This window comes from Schistocerca gregaria, chromosome 1 (assembly GCF_023897955.1).
Source record: "Schistocerca gregaria isolate iqSchGreg1 chromosome 1, iqSchGreg1.2, whole genome shotgun sequence".
Taxonomy (NCBI): domain Eukaryota; kingdom Metazoa; phylum Arthropoda; class Insecta; order Orthoptera; family Acrididae; genus Schistocerca; species Schistocerca gregaria.
Window position 1 is genome coordinate 280,467,897 of NC_064920.1, and position 17,972 is coordinate 280,485,868.

The 17,972-nt window shown below is 44.8% G+C and overlaps 1 protein-coding gene across 3 annotated transcripts in view; it reads right to left on the reverse strand.

Moving 5' to 3' along the window:
• Positions 1 to 17,972, reverse strand: part of LOC126341097 (uncharacterized) — a 201,203-nt gene that overhangs the window by 109,311 nt on the left and 73,920 nt on the right. The window contains exons 1-2 of one of the 3 annotated variants that reach the window (XM_050001751.1): positions 2,140 to 2,231; positions 1,819 to 1,944 (exon numbers count right to left, since the gene is read on the reverse strand). The exons of 1 other annotated variant lie outside the window; for it this stretch is intronic. The gene's annotated coding sequence lies outside the window, so the exon portion shown is untranslated. Of the gene's footprint in view, positions 1 to 1,818; positions 1,945 to 2,139; positions 2,238 to 17,972 lie in introns of those variants that run through there. One more of the 3 variants, XM_050001750.1, reaches the window with a different exon arrangement.

Sequence of the window (17,972 nt, forward strand, 5' to 3'; positions counted from 1 at the left end):
CCATGCTCTTTATTGCAGCTCTGTCTCTGTTGGGTAATATGGATTCGGGTTTCATTTATAGTCACGTGACACCGAAATTTCCAATCATTTATAATTTTTTTCCATATCGTATTCCGTAAATCTCTCTTTACAAGTATTTGTCTTTTGGGCTCCTTATGTGTGTCATGGGAAGTGCGCTCAGGTTACAGACCCTTATTCAGTATATAACATTCTTACACATAAGAACAGGATGTTGCAGACATTCAAGATCAAAATTATACATGCGGTAAAGAAAAAAATTACACATGTGGTATATTATCCTAAACCGAAAAATTCGAGATAAGGAACTAATACTATTATAGTCGGAAATCTATAGTTAGGTTCCTACTGACAGACGCAACTTATATTTTATATCGACGACTGCAGCTCATAGAAACTGTTCATAGTGACGATAGCCAGATTAGAGCATCCATTGTAAATCTGCTTAAAATTTTGATACTCAGAAGCTATTTTCAGTTTATATTGGATTTCATAATGCAACAATTTCATGCAACCACACCGGAGGAGGTATGGGGCCCAGCAGGTTTCGAATGATACCAACGTAATGGGCACAATTCAAATGATGTGACAGCAAGTTAATCTCATACCGTTCCAGCCCTCGAATTTGACAGACTATCGTTGCGCTGAGCAGAGACAAGCGCCGCATACGATTCCCATCGCTCTAGAGGGACTACTTTGGCAATTTAAGTCACCATAATTCACGGAAGCAACTGAGCTCTGGGCCCATCGCTTGCACAAGCTGTTGTGATACGTTGTGACTTCTGCTCCACCAGTAACTCTCACACTGCATCCTTCGAAGTGGACATTTCAAGGGCAAGTTGAAGAGAATATATTGATAAATCTTTACCCGTACGATCAAACGCCATCCACTCAAATTCAACTGTACGAACGACCCTTTGTCTTAAGCCTTGGTTAGCTCTGTGGGACTTGAATGAAGCAGTTTCTCAGAAGTGTCTGTCCACAGCGGTAAACTTCTTCCAATTAACGTGAAGGCTGCAGCGAAAATTTTCTCTGTACATTCCCAGCCACTACATCCTGCTGTCCCATACAAGCATGTCTGCAACTTTATGTTCGGAAAAACTGTTTCTCACGCATCAGAATGTTTCACTTTACATCTCCTGAACTAATTGTCGTACAATGATATACTTTATAGGTAGGTACATTCAGTGATATATATATTACTGCCTGAAAAATCTACTGGAAAGAGTTTTGCTGCATGAATAACGATATCTCCTTTAGTTTCATTACTTTGTCGGGGTTTCAGCGAGAAAAACTTGGCAAAGACTTTGAATTAAGTGTAGCCTACAGTTTGCTGGCAATCGCTATGATGAATATAGTCGCTGCAGTTCGCGCGTATTGAGCTATGCTGCCTCACGACAAACACACAGTTTCTAACCGTAATACGTGTCTTAGAACGTAAGATAATATCTCTTAAGTAGACTGCGTTAGCACTTCAAATTTTTAAATTCAGTCAATAAAAAATGCACCCCATCTTCAAGCCACGAGTGGCCCACCGGGACCATCAGTCAGTAGCTACACGAAATACTGAAAACAAATTTTTTTGTTGCATGGTATCTTAGTGCATACCTTAAGAGCTGTGAATACTTGTTCACCTTTGCTACTGTGAAACATCTCTTGTACAGACCTGGTGCTCATATTCACCGCACAGTTTTTCTTGTTTTGTTGTAAGGCAACTCTCCAAATTTTTAGAACGTCATTCTGAAACATTCTGTAGATAATTACGCTTACCAACAGTCACGGAGTCACCAAATTTCCTACCTTTTCTCATAATTTTTTTTATTCATGGTTGCGATAGCCACGCTCTCTAGATGAAATCTGACTCCAGTTCGACAGCTTGGCTGCTTACACGAATGAGCCCTTCACAATGGTGCTCCGTCCGCGAAACTAGTTGAAGAAAGTGAATAAAGAAAATAAAAAGATTGTAGCTGTGGAAGTTAAATTTTCAGAATGAAAACATTACTGGGCTTTTAAGTCCACTTTGATTAAGGAGCCAGTGCAAAGAATATATCAGATAGAAATGTAAACCACTTGGAAATGTAAAAAGATCGTATCATGTTAAATATAAAAGTGAAGTACAACCTTTGAAGTAGCAAAGCACCGCCTCAGACCATGATGGCACCGTCCTATAAGTCGTGGGAATGATCTTTTATTGAGAAAGGAACGTACCACGTCTGGTCCACACTTAGATGTTGCCGTAACTTTCCGCAGTCAATAGAACAGTGTGCCCTACACACATCCGGAACATCAGTAGACAGAGCATGCATGTTTGATTTGGTTTTATCACTAGACACATAGACAAGGTTATCGGTGTATTTGTGAGTTACTGTGTTTGCGGCGAAGCTAGTTTTATCTCCAGAGTGCGGTGACTGACAGCATCAACTTCTGGTCTCTGCGGAAAGAAGGGGAAAAACTAGTAGTGTAGCGAAGGGGCTAGTTTTTGTCATGAGATGCAGTATGAAGCGAACCAGCGGTCCAAGGCAGTTGACAAATTATCCACGGACTCAATGGGATCTGCTGGAAAGTGATTACAAGCCGACTTGCAAAACAATTCTACACATGTACTACCGTTTGGTGTATAGCGGAGCGTACGTAAAGTAGCAATTGTAACTGAGTAGTACATATTTTTCACATTACAGCAGGAAATTGACAAATCTATTTGCCAGTTTATGATTTGTTTAGTGGTAAAGCAGTAAATATGCATCAATTTTCCCCCTACTACAAAACGTGTTTGTGTTATTGATGTCTCTTCTCTACGTTCAGCATTTTTTTTCATTTAAATATTTATAATTTTTGCAGTCAATGTAGTATATGTGTAAACCTGCCATGCGAGGAGTAGCCCTCTAAAGTATCGATCGTCGATAGAATAGCAGAAACCGTGAAGAATGTGTGGAGACTGACTATGTTGTTGCTAGACTTAACTAACTGGAAATTAACTGGTGTATTTTCCTGTTTAATGTGACTCTGCAAGCATTAAAAGTGCGAGAATGACAAATATCAAAGTTTCATGTAGCGAAAATATTATGTATTGCAAGTACAATCGTAAACGGATGATGACCGTAATCGTTTCCACTCAGCACACACGAACGGAAGCAGACATAGAAGCATTGCAGTCGCTAAACTAATTATACTCACATAATGAGAAATGCAACGGTTATCCTTGGATACTTCCGGCGCTCTGTGGTACTGCCACCGCTACCTTTCCACGGACCACGTTAGAAGATGACTTTCACCAGACAACTCTAAGTGCCTTTAAGAACTATCAACTGTCATAAATACGTACTTATATTGATTGGTGTCTGTTCTTTCGTACATGTCCGAAAGAAGAGACACCATATCCATGTAAATATACAGTTCTGGCAATACCGACCATGACCACCTCCTGTGCGGGTGCACACATATTACCCGAACGCTTACGGGACTTGGTAAGAATGTCTTCCACGAGTAATGAGTGTGTTGTGTAGGGACACTACGAATGCAGTGTGTGGACATATAAGGTGAGAATGTGGGTCTCGCGGGAGTCCTGCAGTCGCACTATCCTCTGTGCCCTCGGTGGCTCAGGTGGACGCCGGCACGGTAGCTCAGCGTGTTCGTTCAGAGGGTTAGGTGCCCTCTGTAATAAAAAAACTGGTTCAACGGCTCAACACTGAACTTCAACGCGTATCCTGGGACATCCGCACCGAACTAATGCAACGAAAAAAAAAAATATGGATAGAGCGTCTGCCATGTAAGCAGAAGATCCCGGGTTTGAATCCCGAACGGAGCACACATTTTCACCTCTCCCCGTTGATATATATCAACGCCCGTCAGCAGCTGAAGGTGGTGGTTGTTGCTGTGGTCTTCAGCCCTGAGACTGGTTTGATGCAGCTCTCCATGCTACTCTATCCTGTGCAAGCTGCTTCATCTCCCAGTACCTACTGCAGCCTACATCCTTCTGAATTTGCTTAGTGTATTCATCTCTTGGTCTCCCCCTACGATTTTTACCGTCCACGCTGCCCTCCAATACTAAATTGGTGATCCCTTGATGCCTCAGAACATGTCCTACCAACCGACCTCTTCTTCCAGTCAAGTTGTGCCACAAATTTGTCTTCTCCCCAGTTCTGTTCAATACCTGATCATTAGTTATGTGATCTACCCATTTAATATTCAGCATTCTTCTGTAGCACCACATTTCGAAAGCTTCTATTCTCTTCTTGTCTAAACTATTTATCGTACATGTTTCACTTCCATACAAGACTACACTCCTCACAAATACTTTCAGAAACGACTTCCTGACACTTAAATCTGTATTCGATTTTAACAAAGTTTACGAACAGTTTCATTCTTTTTTTAAAATTTCTATTCAAAAGGATCTATCTCTGTCATTGTTTTGTAATAAATATGCTTTAATAGTACCTGAGCTGAACGATCGCCTACTGATTGTTCATCGCAGGAGTCAATTTGAATACCTGAGCAACATGGAACGGAGATATTTGAGAGATTTGGGTACAACACTTTTTTGCCAGATAGTTTGGGCACCTATCCGTCGGGAAGAGGGAAGGCCTTCTTGAACTGACGATATCCGGAAAAGTCCGCTTTCAAGCCGTCGTGTCCACATACAGGGTGATCCAAAAAGCGTTTACAAACTGACACGGCACATCGAGCCTTCAACAAGGATCAATAATCACAAACGAATTGTGAGGCGCAAACGGTACGAGAGGGCTCCACATTCACGATAATGAAGCTTCACAGTGAGTGTCCTCTCCACCGATGAGGCTACTTTCTCAGTCGAGGGTGTGATGAACGTTAAGAATTTAGATACGTGGGAGGATGTGAACCCACATGCCTCACAACACAATTTTACCCTTAAAGCAGGGGTTGGCATCGCCGGAGACTTTAATTGGGCCGTACTTTCTCCCGGGCCGACTTTATGGTTGCATGTATCTCGTATTCTTGCGAGAGATTCTGCCGGACATGCTGAATGATGTTCCCCCATGCTTATTCGTCGCCGCATTCGATTTCAGCACGTCGGAGCCGCCGCGCAGACAGATGAGGGCACATGTGCAGGCAAGCTTTCCAAGTATGGCCACCACGATCACTCGATCTGTCCCAATCGATTTCTTCCTGTGAGTGTATCTAAAGGGCCTTGTGTATGAAACCTGTTACATCACTGGAGGACCTAGTGTGCGCGACTGTTGCGGCAGCAGGACATCTTAAAGATAGACAGGTATCTTTGAGAGGCTGAGCCGTTAAAGGCGTGAGGAGTGTCTCGATGGATCTGGACAAAACTCTGAGCATCTATTGCAGTGGGCGTCCGTTTGTAGCATGTGGCTTAACAAATGCAACGCCATTTAGTAGCCCCGGATACCTTTGCGACCCCGGTTACAATGCGATTACCGATTGTTACTGTATGCCCGATGTGGCATCCCAATTTGCAAACATTTTTAAATAACTATGTGTATCCCTACACAGGCAGTACATAACGAGCCTCTAGTTCAGTATCTGTTAACGATACTATACTGCCAGTACTTCAATAAACTGAACCAAAATTATACCATTAACATTATATTCATTTGGTAACGCAGCTTCAAGGGGCCAAGAGGTCTAAGAACGATTAAGCATTCGTTGCTATTTTATTAACTATGACTGTCAAGAAAAAAAAAGGAAAATGGGCATATGAGTGGTTGAAAAAATAAGCTACGTAATCGTAGTTAATTCACTCACTGAAATCCGATGTCCCCTGCAGCTTAAGAAAAATTAATTATACAGGGGAAAGAATATAGAAGGAAAAGATGGTAATTAAAGACGAAATTGTAGTTGAAAAGAGGTTAGGAGTGGCTGAATTTGGGTGGTTTTCAGTGTTGTGATATTAGCGTATGCAAGTAGTGGAATTGTTATCAGAACGTAGAAGTAAATACACTCCTGGAAATTGAAATAAGAACACCTTGAATTCATTGTCTCGGGAAGGGTAAACTTTATTGACACATTCCTGGGGTCAGATACATTACATGATCATACTGACAGAACCACAGGCACATAGACACAGGCAACAGAGCATGCACAATGTCGGCACTAGTACAGTGTATATCCACCTTTCGCAGCAATGCAGGCTGCTATTCTCCCATGGAGACGATCGTAGAGATGCTCGATGTAGTCCTGTGGAACGGCTTGCCATGCCATTTCCACCTGGCGCCTCAGTTGGACCAGCGTTCATGCTGGACGTGCAGACTGCGTGAGACGACGCTTCATCCAGTCCCAAACATGCTCAATGGGGGACAGATCCGAAGATCTTGCTGGCCAGGGTAGTTGACTTACACCTTCTAGAGCACGTTGGGTGGCACGGGATACATGCGGACGTGCATTGTCCTGTTGGAACAACAAGTTCCCTTGCCGGCCTACGAATGGTAGAACGATGTGTTCGATGACGGTTTGGATGTACCGTGCACTATTCAGTGTCCCCTCGACGATCACCAGAGGTGTACGGCCAGTGTAGGAGATCGCTCCCCACACCATGATGCCGGATGTTGGCCCTGTGTGCCTTGGTCGTATGCAGTCCTGATTGTGGCGCTCACCTGCACGGCGCCAAACACGCATACGTCCATCATTGGCACCAAGGCAGAAGCGACTCTCATCGCTGAAGACGACAGCTCTCCATTCGTCCCTCCATTCATGCCTGTCACGACACCACTGGAGGCGGGCTGCACGATGTTGGGGCGTGAGCGGAAGACGGCCTAACAGTGTGCGGGACCGTAGCCCAGCTTCATGGAGACGGTTGCGAATGGTCCTCGCCGATACCCCAGGAGCAACAGTGTCCCTAATTTGCTGGGAAGTGGCGGTGCGGTCCCCTACGGCACTGTGTAGGATCCTACGGTCTTGGCGTGCATCCGTGCGTCGCTGCGGTCCGGTCCCAGGTCGACAGGCACGTGCACCTTCCGCCGACCACTGGCGACAACATCGATGTACTGTGGAGACCTCACGCCCCACGTGTTGAGCAATTCGGTGGTACGTCCACCTGGCCTCCCGCATGCCCACTATACGCCCTCGCTCAAAGTCCGTCAACTGCACATACGGTTCACGTCCATGCTGTCGCGGCATGCTACCAGTGTTAAAGACTGCGATGGAGCTCCGTATGCCACGGCAAACTGGCTGACACTGACGGCGGCGGTGCACAAATGCTGCGCAGCTAGCGCCATTCGACGGCCAACACCGCCGTTCCTGGTGTGTCCGCTGTGCCGTGCGTGTGATCATTGCTTGTACAGCCCTCTCGCAGTGTCCGGAGCAAGTATGGTGGGTCTGACACACCGGTGTCAATGTGTTCTTTTTTCCATTTCCAGGAGTGTATATCCGTCGTGCACTTAAGTTTTTACTAAACGAAAAGTGAAGTAATAATTTTTTATGGTTATTATTTCTTATGGCATGGAGGTGAGTGCTACTGTAGAGTAATGCACAATTATAAATCGAGATAGAAGTTTTAAATTATACGTATACAGATACACATTTTGATCGGCACGTAACTGAGTAGTGCTTCATGTGGATGTCCAGATTCCTCAGTCATTTGTGATTATTTCGTGAAACTGACGTGCATTTTATAGACTACCAGTTACTGTTTTCGTCCAGCAGCCGACAGGAGGGGAGGGTACAGATTATCCATTCTTTGTGAGCAGGTTAATCCTTCAGTGAACCGGTTGCATTCGCAATTCTCCGTGTCCGCATGTCTCCGGACACTGTCAGTTTTACATGTCTTGGAATTCCCGCTTCAGCTATTTTACGCAATTTTATTTCAAAATATATGGATTCAATACCTTTTACCTCTTTCTCTCTACAGTGATGTATTTCGTTGTTTAACATTTGTACATCCAAATCGAAGCAAAAATTCACACACATTCGTACTATTAACAGGTACACACAATACTGATTTGGGCCATTTCTTGCTCTTATTTGTCATTATCTGTGCTTTCTTGCATCTTTTTGCTCATTTCAAGTTAAAACACTACGGAGAGATGCTGGTGGTTGGTCATTGGCCGTGTCGTTTCAAAGGAACCATCCCGGGCTTTGCTTGAAACGATTTCCCTAAATCACGGAAAACCCAAATCAAGATGTCCGGACGCGAGTTTGAACCATAGTCCTCCAGAATGCGAATCTTGCGTGCTAAACACTGCGCCACCTCTCTCGGTGAGGGAAGCTGTTAGAGTCTTTAAGGTTGTAACTTTGTGTTCAATGGTTTGCAAGATTCTTTCCACTCACACGAGTGCAGTACTTCTTATCATCTGTTATACAATAATCTGACCCAAAGTCCGTAAGGCATACTTCCTAGTCTGTTCTGGATTCTGAACTGTAAGTTACGTATACTACTAGTTTCTCTTGTTACAAAGACGTTATCATTGCAAGACACTTAAATGTGTGGTAATTTTAATATATCCATTGTGAATGACGAACTGCGACTGTAATTTACATTGTGCCCATAACTACTTGCCACTTATCACCCTTGTTCAGTTTTCTTTTTAACTTGCAACGCTCCGCTGAGGACAAGAAAAGGCGAATGAAACATCGTTACTTATATAAGAGTCGCATGCTGTTCCAAGAATTATTACTAACGTGTTTGCTGTTAGCAGTTTGCCTGCAAGCCTGGTGCAAAAACTTGTCTCAAGAGACAAGGAGTACCACGACAGGAAGAAACTTCTCTCCCCAAGACCTTTAGCAGAGAAATAATAAATAATCTCATAGGAACCAGTTCGCTATGGCAGCTGTATCCCTGAGGAGTCTTAAAACGCTCCAGTGGCATGAATAACACGAAAAAGTTAAATCAGAACAGTGCACAGCAGATTACGTCTTTTCGTAATTAACAGTAAAGATTTAAAAGAAATAACTTAAAATTCTGCCAGAGCCCATTATTAATGCCATTTCTCTTCAATAGTGTAATACAGGGTGAATCACCCGAAACTTGCACCGCAGATATTGAGGAAATGGAAAGTACAATTGATGCTTAGTGCGGGTTGTTTACGAGATATCGTACTGTGCAATGTTTCCACACGGAACCATATTTGTGCCATACAGCCTCGTAGTTTCCAAGTACGATGTTAAGTCTTTTTTATGGTACAGTGTACTTACGTGTTCCTTGTGTAAATTGCGACTTTCTAGTCAGTCAGTGTGACACAGTCCAAGCAGTAGGTCGTGATTGTCGGTGGGATTTACCAATGCAGAAAAAGACGACATGCTCATGGTGTATGGGGAGTAGAGAGAGAATGTAGTCCATTCTTGTACGGTATATGCGCCAAGATACCTCAATAGACGACAAAGATCTCGCCAATTATTTATCAAGGTCTTCACCGACTTACGTGGAAGTGGTAGTGTAACAAATGGTTCAAACGGCTCTAGGGCTATGGGACTAAATATCTGAGGTCATCAGTCCCCTAGACTTAGAACTATTTAAACCTAACTAACCTAAGGACATCACACACAGCCATGCCCGAGGCAGCAGCGCGGTTCCAGACTGAAGCGACTAGAACCGCTCGGTCACAGAGGTAGTGTAACACCAAGACAACGTAAAAAGGAGGGGGACATCAATATTCTTGCTGCTGTTGCAGTGGATATGCATGTTAGCTCTCGCACAATCGAACGAGGAAGTGGAATGAGTCAGGCAAGTGTCCTATGCATACTCCATCGAAATTGCTCCCAAATCTGTCATACGTCTCTCAAGAGCTGCACGGAAACGTTTATGTGAATCGCTTTAACTTCTGTCCATCGGATTTAAGACGGGATACATTAGATGTATCTTGTTTAGTGATGAAGCTACATTTACCAATCATGGCTAGCTAAAAGAGCACTATTGGTTGCCGACAAACCTGGAACGTCAGCGTCCACGGAGTGTAGACGTGTAGTGCGGGGATAGTCAACGGCGAACTCATAATCCTATTTTTCATAGGCGGAACAATGGACGGGCACAAATATCGCAGACTCCTAACAGACCATCTTCCACGGATGCAACAAGTCGTTGGTCTGTAGACTAGGAGAAAACTGTAGTACCAACATGATGGCTGTCCAGCGCATAATCCACGAAGTAATAGAGCATGTCTTCAGGAATTTTTTCCAAATCATTGGGTTGGATGCAGGGGACCTATGCCTTGGCTGACACGTTCCAAAGATTTGACGCCTGTGGACTTCTTTCTGTGGGGAAAGCTGAAAGATGCTGCCTATAAGGACATACCAACTACAACCGATGATATGAAACGACGTATTACTGCAGCCTGCTCGGACATTTCCCCTGCAGTGCCAACACGTGTGGAGCAGTTGTCCTACCGGGTTGCAAGCGTGCGTGTATTGCAGCGTTCTCTCTCTCTCCCTCTTTTGTTTACGTGGATCTTATTCAGCCAACTACATATATAACAATACAACAGACCAGAAGGAAATATTTTCAGAGTAAGTGTCAGCAACGCAAGCGACAATGCCAAAAACTCAGTTTATTTTTTAAGAGAAATCTCCTGTACATTTTTTGGCGTCATGGGTTTCTGACAAATCCACCTATATTCAGTTTAGGGCGCTAGATCACAAGACCTACCTACATGGTACGTCCCACGACGAACGCCGAACAAAACCTTTCCTATTCTTTGTGCCACTCATCACCCGCTACCTACAAGGCTGCGTATCCACTACTCTCGGATGATAGGTGACAAAGAGAAGTTAACAACCAAGTGACTCGGTGGTCGAGTGATGGGTCTGTGCGAGCGCAGTGACTCGTTTGGGAAGTGACGAGTAGCAGAATGCGGTGAGTAGTCGCTTGCGGGCGGACTGTGTAACAGCGCGCCCCGCTGCGAGGTCAGTGCGGCGACGCGGCCCTGACACTGACGTCACGCGACCCAAGCGCTGCGCGGGATGCAGCCGCTCCAGGCGTCACGTCCAAACCTTGTTCCCAGCTTCGCCGCCACGCAACACTGATTACCCGCTGTCTTGTAAATAACAGTTTATAGCCTTTATTTTTGCGCCACCAATCACTGCTTCGTAGCAACGAAGCTTCTGCGAGACTTGTCTCCTATTCCTCTCGTTTCAACGATTGCACAACTTGTGAAACTCCGTTTAGTATTTAGAGTCACTAGGTGCTACACTGCCTGGTCCATCAAGATCCTGAATACCTATCTTTTGCAGCGCGAACACCTGCGAGACGTAGAGGAACAGTATCAATCAGCCGGCCAGGGTGGCCGAGCGGTTCTATGTGCTACAGTCTGGAACCGAGCTACCGCTACGGTTGCAGGTTCGAATCCTGCCTTGGGCATGGATGTGTATGATGTCCTACGGTTAGTTAGGTTTAAGTAGTTCTAGGGGACTGATGACCTCAGAAGTTAAGTTCCATAGTGCTCAGAGCCATTTTTTGAGTATCAAACAGGGTCTGGAAGGTCCCGTCACGATGTGGAGTCTTGTGGCCAGCTGCGCTAGGTTTCTTGGCTGAACATCTAGGGCGTTAACAGCCCAATGGAAATAGTCCCACAGATTCATAACTGGCTTTCAATCCGGGGATATTTGTGGCTAGGGGAGTATAGTCAACTCATCCTGGTGCTCCTCGAACCACACAAGTACACTTCGAGCTGATCGAAACATTGCATTATCCTGTCGATAAATGCTATCGCGTCGAGGAAAAAGAAACTACATGTAGGTGCGAACATGGTACCAGAGGATGGATACATAGTTGTGTTGATCCACTGTACCATCCAGAGTGACGTGATCACCCAGGGAATGTTACGAAAACATTCCGCAATCTGTAACGCTCTGTCCTCCAGGCTGGACCCTTCTGACAATTGTTACAGGGCCGTACATCTTTTTCTCCTCCTCCTCCTCAGCGTTTGTCCCGCGTGCTGTCGGGGTCCGCTGTTCTGGCTCGTTGTCACCACTTCTTGCGATCTTGTGCCTGATCAGGGTGAAGGTCCGAGACCTTGAGGTGTTCATGCAGGGTGTCCAGCCATCGCTGCCTTGGTCGTCTTGCTAATAGTTTCCTATTTACATTTAGGTTGAAACTAGTCTCTGACACTGCTGTCTCATCTCTTCTAAGGTCACGCCCGTACCAATGTAGGTGGCCTTCTCTCATTTTGTCTACTATTGGTGCAACACCGTATAGCCTCCGAACTTCACTATTTGTGACGTAGCTCGTAATATTAATCACGATGGCCACCTAAGCATTTTCGTCTCCGTAACAGCAAGTCTTTGCTCTACTTCCTTTGTGGAAGGCCAGCATTCAGTCTCATGCATTGCAACTGGACGGATTACCGATCGGTATACTTTTGATTTGAGCTTGTTTGGGATTTTCTTGTCGCATAGTACTTCAGTAACGGAACGCCATTTGAGCCACGCGCTTCTAAGGCGATTGGAGATCTCTGCATGTCTAGCTTCCTAATTCTTTAATCGTCATCTGATTAAAGTCTATTACATTCCTTTATCCTTGTACGGTCGTCTTACAACATATTCCGACCGCACTATCAATTCCGTTCAACTGCTCTTCCAAGTTATTTGTTGCCTCTGACAGAATTAAAATGTCATCAGCAAACCACCAAGTTTTCATTTCTTCTCCCAGAACTACTTCTTGGTTTCCTTCACCGTTTCTTCATTATACAGACTGATTATCGTTGAGTAGTGACTACAATCCTGTCTCACTCTCTTTTCAACTAACGGTTTCCTATTATGTTTTCGACTGTTGCAACCGCAATCGTCTTTTCGCACAAGTTGTAGAGAACCTTTCGCTCCTTGTGTTTAATCCCTACTGCCGTCGTAAGCTAACAGGAAAAAAAATCCGTCACTCATAGAAAAACCATTACAAGAATCACTTACTGTCGTGTAATTCCGCCCCTGGACTTGATAACCGCCGGGACTGGTTAGGAAGCGTGACCACAAGGTTGGGCAGGTTAAGCTATTCGCTGAGAATCTGATCGTGCAATTCCACCAAACTGCGGGGATACTGATGTCGGCGGTTTACCTGCTGTTCCAGCATGTCCCACAAACCCTGTATAGCATTCAAGTCAGATGATTTTGTAGGCCAATCGAGATGTAACACGGCGAGGGTGCGTTCAGAAAACTAGTTGTATATTCTTCCAGCCCGATCAACTTTACCTGTCTGTGTTAGCAATGACCTCTTGCGAGGTGACCGACTCCAAATGTTCATTGCATGCAATTCCCATCGCAATTTTCTCTCGATAACATATTGGGACCGACCTTCATTCACTGCACGCTGTAATCAAGTCCGATCAGGAAGCGACTTTGATTTACAAGCCATAAAACGCGCCTCCAGTGCCTCTGTTAGAATCTTCCCTAATCACAATCCTTAAAACGTGTTATATGACCATTTGCGTTCTTCACTGCTTGTAAATACGCTGAACAGTCTGCCGCCGCGAAACACGAACAAATCTAGCAACGTAACCCGCCTTATGGCCATGAACATGGCCAAACAAGATAGCCCTTTTTGCCACTCTGTCACATGCTTACATTTACCCACGTTTACGCACAATGTGCGCTTGAAAAAGAATACCTCACTGATCGCTACTGCCTTACTCTCACGATGCTCAGACAGGGCAAATATAAAAACTGTTCAAATGTGTGTGAAATCTTATGGGACTTAACTGCTAAGGTCATCAGTCCCTAAGCTTACACACTACTTAACCTAAATTATTCTAAAGACAAGCGCACACACACACACACCCATGTCCGAGGGAGGACTCGAACCCCCGCTGGGACCAGCCGAGAGAGAGTGCATGTGCGGCTAAGCACATGACTCAGTCGCTGAGCCATCTGTAAAGGCGCACTATTTATCTGCGCATGCGCACTGGGGTGACTAATTTCTCGTCAGGTGTGCTTCATTTCGAACAATGTAGTTACTAGTGTCGAAAGGTATCTCTACATGTAGAAAAATTATAAACGCAGGCTTGCTTTTCCGCAAGCTAGGGCAATGGTTCCCATCCTTTCTTAGACCATTACCCCTGAGAGCAATCAGACATTAGCTAGTATACGCCCCTCCCCTCCCCTACACGTTATCACCTAACTAAACTTTAGAATGGAAGACTTTTCAACATTTTCGTTTTTAAAATGATGAAAGATAGGTCTTTTGCTGTTTTGTGAGCGAACAGACGTGAAAATGTTGAGCAACTGACCGGCCAGATGAACCAAGGATCTGCCAATAGTGTTCCCTCAACGATTGTTCAGCGAATGTTACTTCTGTCTGCCTCCAGAAGACATTTGATTCACGCAGACTGCTGTTCGGAGACGAAGGCCGGAATTTCCACGGCAATACCGCAATTGGACTTCCGCTGAGCGGCAACAAGTGGGGTCTTCAGATGAATCACGTTGTATGTTCCATCGTGCAGATAGCCATTGGCGTGTATGGCGTGAAATGTCCCAAAGCAAAGACCGTGCAAAAATCATCGGAAGGCTCCAACGCAGAGGAGGGAGTGTAATAGCCTGGGGAATGTTAGTGGCATTCAGTGGGTGGTCCCGTCACCCTGGAAGGCACAATCGATAAATACAAGTACGCATCTATCCTTGGAGACCATGTCCATCCCTATCCCTACAGCAGGTCAAAGCAACGTATCATACAGCTTGCAGTGTACATGCGTGGTTCGAAGGGCGCCACGGTGAGTAACCGCACTCGCTTGGCCACCGAACACCCCTGTCGGGCCACCTCGTTCGGGTTGTTCAGGCCATGGATCCTCAACCGAGGATGCAACTGCCACGGTACTGGAGTCGGCATGGCTCCAAATCTCTACTGGTACCTTTAAGAATCTCACAGCGGTCCGTGATTCAAAATGTAGTTATTTAGTCTTTTGAAATGTCACAATGTGACTGTTCAGTTTCTAAAGTGCAACGTCGAGTGTTTAACCGTATCATGTCACACACAGACCCAAGCACGATGTGTCACTTTGACAGGACAAGATCATCGTTTGCATTGTTTGAATATTATCGGTGATTCCACAGTAATCAGGAACAACTTCGTAGAAATAACACAGATGATTTTAACAATAGAATTAAAACTGTCTTCGCCTTAGGAGGTGCACAAAATGTTTCTTGTGTTTATCCAAATATCATACATCATTTGAAGTAACCCTGGAACCGTTATACGTTGATTTCAGAATAAATTACAAGGCAGATGGTTGAAAGGTAACGTTTAAGTTTTTTATGTAGCCCGATCAACGTATCCAAAGTCTGTAACTGCAAATTTCATACAAAGCCTTCAAAGCGTACATCGTAGCAACGTTATACACACGATATGGCACCGTAAACAGATTCTAAACATTTGCAGTGACCATCGCTGTTATATGTAGAGGAAAAGAACGAAGCTCCTTTCTGCTTGTGATACTGGAATGTCTCCACAGTCGAATCCCATAGGTGTCGATCGAGCTGACAAGGTAGTAAACGCTTATTCCGAAACCAGTATCTCGGTAGATAAAGATACGAGTATGAATTGTAGTAGCACTTGTTGGAAACTGTCTATAACTTGGACCTTTTGCTTTTTTTTTTTATAAAATACGAGGCATGTCTACACGATATTGGGCAACCTATATACATCAATGAAACTGCTACGACCGCTGCACACCAATCTCCCCTCAACGAGTTTGTTGCAGACCAACGAATATTAACAGACATTTGTGTGACTGTAATACGTTATTCCACGCCACGTTATCAACGTTGTAAATCGGGCTCCACGCCATACGGCACCAGCGATAAAGCAGTATCTGGGCAAGTGGAGTGCCGTACGCTGTACTTTTCCACGCGGTGATTGTAAGCGGGCACGTCTCATGTGCGAAAGGTTTGCGTCAGCATCAGCCCATCGTCTAAAGTCGGGTCTCGGTAGTCGCGAGGTCATGTATACAACTGTGAATGAGTTGGCCCTTAATGACAGGCTGAATAAATAAGATGTCGACAAGTGCCAGATTCAGCTCAAAAAGTAGCAGTAGCTGTACAAGGTGTTGCTCGAAGGACAAATGTAAATTTTATTTCGTCTACAAGCATCATATCTGGCGTCATTGCAAAGTTCGCTAACGCACGTCATTCAACATCTACATCAGTACTACGCAAGCCATCACACATCACACTGTGTGGCGGAAGATACTTCTGCACCACTTCCACTTTCCCTTTTTTTTTTGTTCAGCTCAAGAGTGGTCTGCTGGAAGAACTGTAGTTGGTAAGCTTGCGTGTGAGCTCGAATCTGTCTTATTCAGCCTTCTTGGTCTCTTCTTGAGTTACGCGTAGAGGGAACCAATATGTTGACTGAATCTTCTAAGAATGGCTGCGGTCGCAGGTTCTAATCCTGCCTCGGGCATGGATGTGTGTGATGTCCTTAGGTTAGTTAGGTTTAATCAGTTCTAAGTTCTAGGGGACTGATGACCACAGCAGTTAAGTCCCAAAGTGCTCATAGCCATTTGAACCATTTTTCTAAGAAAGTAAGCTCTCGGAATTTTAACAGTGTGACACACAACGATGTAGAGGCCGACAATGGTGTTGGATGAGCTTCTCAGTTACGCTTTCGATTTGCTAAATGAACCTGTGACGGAGCGTGTTGCTATTTTGCGCATCTTCTGAATTTTTCTCTGTAAATCCTATCTTATTCGTATTGCCAATTCCTGCACCTGCCTTCGATTCTCTGCACGTGTTCCTGCATTCCGATACAGTTCTTCAGTAATCCGCGAAAAGCCTCACTGCATTGCCGACGTTTGGCTCTTAGAGCTATGGGACTTAACATCTGTTGTCATCAGTCCCCTAGAACTTAGAACTACTTAAACCTAACTAACCTAAGGACATCACACACACATTCATTCCCGAGGCAGGATTCGAACCTGCGACCGTAGCAGTCACGCGGTTCCGGACTGAGCGCCTAGAACCGCGAGACCACCGCGGCCGGCGCATTGCCGACGTTATCCATTACGTCATTTATATATCTTATGACAAGTAATGTCCTATGCAATCCTCTATAGGGCGTCATAAAGTTTCTTGATTTCTCTGTGTTAACCTCAGACGTAAAAGTAGCTTCGGGCATTCCCTGAGGGAGTATTATAGAACAGTTACAGTTCAACGAGAGAATGCACTCGTTCCGAAGGAGCCTTATTAGAAAGTTGGCGGTAGAAGAAATACTGATCACGAGAATTTTCCTGCCAAGGGTGCTGTCCGAAAGTTGTTGAGCACCGAATCTAGCGTCAGTGTTCAAATTTAAATCGCGAACCAATGCTTACTGTCTCAGAGAGGCTATACGGTACTGCTGCGATCCATCCATCTGATATGGACGTTATTTGCGCAGATTCATGTAGACGCATACGACTTGACGGAAAAACAGTAATATAGCGTTTGTGGTCCAATACTCGGCGTGGTCAAATGGGCAGGAAATTCGCCGTATTTTTCTCCATGTAACTATCCTGGCGTTTTCCTTAAGAGATACAGTGAAACTACTGCACAATAAAGAATCCGGTTATCCAGTCGGGAACTGAATTATAGCTGTCTCCAGTGTGAGCCCTGTGTCGTAACTGCTGCGCTAATTCGCTCAGCGTTTGTTAGCGGAAAGCACAGAAGTTAAATAGGTTTTCTTCGAAAATTTAATATCTTACATAGAAGTCTGCATTGTTTCCGTAAAGTGATACTGTGCACATGAGCACAATGTGGCAGCAGTTGCAACTTCGTGTTCGCTGTTTGCAGCGTTCACACTTAATTGCAGAAGCCATTTTCGGCTCTGCCGCTTTCATCTCACTTGGCGATAACCCTCCTCTGTGGAACTTGATCCAAGGGCGGGGTCTCCTCGTGTCAGATGGCACGTGATTGACGAGGCTGGGTCGTGCACTGCTGCGCGGGAGTCTACAAAACCGGGTCTTTCCACACAATTAAACTTCTGCTGTAGCACACTACTGCTACTTTGTTGGAAGCGACCTTCAGTTCAATATTGGTCATTAAGCAGATACATTATCAGTATGCAAAGTGCTAAA